Consider the following 5,000-nt stretch of genomic DNA (forward strand, 5'->3'; position numbering starts at 1 on the left):
GGGCTCTGCCCAACAGACGCGAACCGAGGCCCGCGGAAGGACAGGCTGCGCACCCGGGCCGTAGGCCGGCACCCAGCGGGTCGCGACGTCCTACTAGGGGAGAAGTGCGGCCCACCGCACACCGGAACGGCCCCACCCCGCGGCGAGTGGAAAGGCAACCGGACACGACCCCGCCGCGGATTGCTCCGCGCGGGCGGCCGGCCCCATCTGCCGAGGGCGGAGGCCAGTGGCCGGATGGGCGTGAATCTCACCCGTTCGACCTTTCGGACTTCTCACGTTTACCCCAGAACGGTTTCACGTACTTTTGAACTCTCTCTTCAAAGTTCTTTTCAACTTTCCCTCACGGTACTTGTTCGCTATCGGTCTCGTGGTCATATTTAGTCTCAGATGGAGTTTACCACCCACTTGGAGCTGCACTCTCAAGCAACCCGACTCGAAGGAGAGGTCCCGCCGACGCTCGCACCGGCCGCTACGGGCCTGGCACCCTCTACGGGCCGTGGCCTCATTCAAGTTGGACTTGGGCTCGGCGCGAGGCGTCGGGGTAGTGGACCCTCCCAAACACCACATGCCACGACAGGCGGCAGCCTGCGGGGTTCGGTGCTGGACTCTTCCCTGTTCGCTCGCCGCTACTGGGGGAATCCTTGTTAGTTTCTTTTCCTCCGCTTAGTAATATGCTTAAATTCAGCGGGTAGTCTCGCCTGCTCTGAGGTCGTTGTACGAGGTGTCGCACGCCACACCGCCAGCCGGCTGTGCACGCTACCGAGAAAGTACCGGTATGCGAACCGCCAGGCGACGGGCGCGCATCGCACGTTTGAGGAGACGCGGCCGGCCCCACAGGCGGCCGCGACACTCCCAGGTCTGCGAAGCGGGGCAAACGCCGCGCGCTTCAGTATACGTAGCCGACCCTCAGCCAGACGTGGCCCGGGAACGGAATCCATGGACCGCAATGTTAAGCCGCAGGCTCCACTCCTGGTGGTGCCCTTCCGTCAATTCCTTTAAGTTTCAGCTTTGCAACCATACTTCCCCCGGAACCCAAAAGCTTTGGTTTCCCGGAGGCTGCCCGCCGAGTCATCGGAGGAACTGCGGCGGATCGCTGGCTGGCATCGTTTATGGTTAGAACTAGGGCGGTATCTGATCGCCTTCGAACCTCTAACTTTCGTTCTTGATTAATGAAAACATACTTGGCAAATGCTTTCGCTTCTGTTCGTCTTGCGACGATCCAAGAATTTCACCTCTAACGTCGCAATACGAATGCCCCCGCCTGTCCCTATTAATCATTACCTCGGGTTCCGAAAACCAACAAAATAGAACCGAGGTCCTATTCCATTATTCCATGCACACAGTATTCAGGCGGGCTTGCCTGCTTTAAGCACTCTAATTTGTTCAAAGTAAACGTGCCGGCCCACCGAGACACTCAATAAAGAGCACCCTGGTAGGATTTCAACGGGGTCCGCCTCGGGACGCACGAGCACGCACGGGGCGGTCGCACGCCTTCGGCTCGCCCCACCGGCAGGACGTCCCACGATACATGCCAGTTAAACACCGACGGGCGGTGAACCAACAGCGTGGGACACAAATCCAACTACGAGCTTTTTAACCGCAACAACTTTAATATACGCTATTGGAGCTGGAATTACCGCGGCTGCTGGCACCAGACTTGCCCTCCAATAGATACTCGTTAAAGGATTTAAAGTGTACTCATTCCGATTACGGGGCCTCGGATGAGTCCCGTATCGTTATTTTTCGTCACTACCTCCCCGTGCCGGGAGTGGGTAATTTGCGCGCCTGCTGCCTTCCTTGGATGTGGTAGCCGTTTCTCAGGCTCCCTCTCCGGAATCGAACCCTGATTCCCCGTTACCCGTTACAACCATGGTAGGCGCAGAACCTACCATCGACAGTTGATAAGGCAGACATTTGAAAGATGCGTCGCCGGTACGAGGACCGTGCGATCAGCCCAAAGTTATTCAGAGTCACCAAGGCAAACGGACCGGACGAGCCGACCGATTGGTTTTGATCTAATAAAAGCGTCCCTTCCATCTCTGGTCGGGACTCTGTTTGCATGTATTAGCTCTAGAATTACCACAGTTATCCAAGTAACGTGGGTACGATCTAAGGAACCATAACTGATTTAATGAGCCATTCGCGGTTTCACCTTAATGCGGCTTGTACTGAGACATGCATGGCTTAATCTTTGAGACAAGCATATGACTACTGGCAGGATCAACCAGGGAGCTGCGTCAACTAGAGCTGAGCAGCCGGCCGCCCGGGAGTGTGTCCCGGGGGCCCGCGCGAACACGCAAGCGTCCGCTCAATCATTCTGCAAACAGGAGGAGGCTGAGCTCCCCTGCACAATACACCTCGAAACCCTCTCAGGTCCCGGCGGCGCGCAGCGCCGTCCCAAGTACTTGGTCGGGTTCGAGAGAGGCGCAATCGCCCGGAGTTAGGCGAGTAGACGCTTTCGGTGCGACCACCCGTGCTCCCAACTGAGCTTGCCGCTGCCGACAGAGGCCCGGGAGCGTGCTGTCGTGGCATTGCCGGCGGGAGACAACACGCGCCACCTACGGTGACCGGCAGCTCCAACGCCAGCGCCACAGAAGGACAAAAGCCCCACTTGGGTGCCGAAGCGAACTCTCCCAGCACAGCGCACACGCCAACACATCCGCACAGCTGCGATACAAACCACCAGCGAGAACCGCTGGGGCGACCGAGCAGCAGACGGCGTCGCGGCGCCGAGCGCCGGGCGGCGGCGCATCCTCAACGCACACAGTCCTCAATCGGACCAGCACACTGCAGATGTCCACCGCGCTTCGCACCGGGCCCGCGAGGACCTACTTTGGCCGCACGGCGCCGCGCGCAGGGTGCGCCGGCGCGCAGCTGCGACGCCTGCCGCGTCCGTCGGCCGGCGCGCCTGCCACTGGCCGCCCCCACCAGCCGGCTGTAGCGCGTGCGCCCACGCACCGCGCGGCCAGCACGCCGGGAGGCGCCCCCTCACCGGCCGGGGACGGTCCCACCCAGCCACCGCCGCGTATCGCTTCACACCCAGATGCCGTTCAGTTTCGTCGGCATGGTGGGTATCGCTGGAACAACCGGTTAGTACCTCAACCTATCGTCGCCATCACCGATTCACCCCTAGCGAGAACAACCGCACCACAACGGGTTACCATTTCTTCATTTGCGTAACTTCACCAGAAAACGTAGGCGTCCATCGCCATTTGCAACTTCAACCATTATTGCATGCCTGTGTCAGGTGTCACGCCACACTACGTCTGCCCACATACACGCAACAAAATGTGCACGCCTAGACAATACGTGGAAGGTGGCCCCCGTACGTATGCGATGTCCATTGCTCGAACGACTGTCAACCGGCTTCTGTAGCATGTCGCAGATATGGAACGCGCTGCACCATGCCATCACGGTGTGTGAGGAGAGACGACTAGGTCCGAATACATCAACAGACAGCTCATGCTGATCGCCATCCACGGCGTCCGTTCCTCCCACACGTCTCTATGGCGTACCACACTGCAATCCAGCTCTCATAGGGAGACGACACGTAGCTGCGTGCACAATATTTGCACTGTATGGTCCGCCGTTTTTGGGCGCAGTCGTTGTACGGTCACACATGTGCCACGATGTATCATTCAGTACATAAGGACGAATGTGCAGTACAGATTGTGGTTCACGCGTACGACATCAGCGGACAGTTGACACAGGCCGCACCACAACGTAGCCTGCGTACGTCGCATGCGAAGGGCATTGAACATGCAAACTTGTCACCAACCACCTTGCGAAGGCAGGGGGCAAGGTGGGGACGTGGGGAGAGGTGGGGGGGGGGGGGGGGCGGCATGTACGCCCTGCTGCCATCCACATTACAGTGTACAGCAGGAGCATGTGGAAAGTCAGCAAGACTTGCAAGGTGTTTAACATGAAGCGATACACAGGGGAGCGGGCAGTGCGAGTAGCGAACTATATTGCGAGGGTTGCGGGTGGGCAACACTACACTAATTGAACGAGTCGTATAACAATTACAGAGCAGGTTTAGGCGACAACGTGGGTTACGATAGGCGACAACGTGGGTTACGTTAGGGGACAACGTGGGTTACGTTAGGGGACAACGTGGGTTACGTTAGGGGACAACGTGGGTTACGTTAGGGGACAACGTGGGTTACGTTAGGGGACAACGTGGGTTACGTTAGGGGACAACGTGGGTTACGTTAGGGGACAACGTGGGTTAGGTTAAGGCACAACATGGGTTAGGTTAAGGCACAACATGGGTTAGGTTAAGGCACAACATGGGTTAGGTTAAGGCACAACATGGGTTAGGTTAAGGCACAACATGGGTTAGGTTACGGCACAACATGGGTTAGGTTAAGGCACAACATGGGTTAGGTTAGGGGACAACATGGGTTAGGTTAGGGGACAACATGGGTTAGGTTAAGGCACAACATGGGTTAGGTTAAGGCACAACATGGGTTAGGTTAGGGGACAACATGGGTTAGGTTAGGGCACAACATGGGTTAGGTTAGGGGACAACATGGGTTAGGTTAGGGGACAACATGGGTTAGGTTAGGGGACAACATGGGTTAGGTTAGGGGACAACATGGGTTAGGTTAGGGGACAACATGGGTTAGGTTAGGGGACAACATGGGTTAGGTTAGGGGACAACATGGGTTAGGTTAGGGGACAACATGGGTTAGGTTAAGGCACAACATGGGTTAGGTTAGGGGACAACATGGGTTAGGTTAGGGGACAACATGGGTTAGGTTAGGGGACAACATGGGTTAGGTTAGGGGACAACATGGGTTAGGTTAGGGGACAACATGGGTTAGGTTAAGGCACAACATGGGTTAGGTTAGGGCACAACATGGGTTAGGTTAGGGCACAACATGGGTTAGGTTAGGGCACAACATGGGTTAGGTTAGGGGACAACATGGGTTAGGTTAGGGGACAACATGGGTTAGGTTAGGGGACAACATGGGTTAGGTTAGGGGACAACATGGGTT

At 57.0% G+C, this 5,000-nt stretch overlaps 1 pseudogene; it reads right to left on the reverse strand.

The window, feature by feature from the left end:
- LOC124733688 overlaps positions 1-712 on the reverse strand; it is a 4,222-nt pseudogene extending 3,510 nt beyond the window's left edge.
- Between the last annotated feature and the right edge of the window lie 4,288 nt (positions 713-5,000).

Source organism: Schistocerca piceifrons, unplaced genomic scaffold (genome assembly GCF_021461385.2).
Source record: "Schistocerca piceifrons isolate TAMUIC-IGC-003096 unplaced genomic scaffold, iqSchPice1.1 HiC_scaffold_1405, whole genome shotgun sequence".
NCBI classification, from domain to species: Eukaryota; Metazoa; Arthropoda; class Insecta; order Orthoptera; family Acrididae; genus Schistocerca; species Schistocerca piceifrons.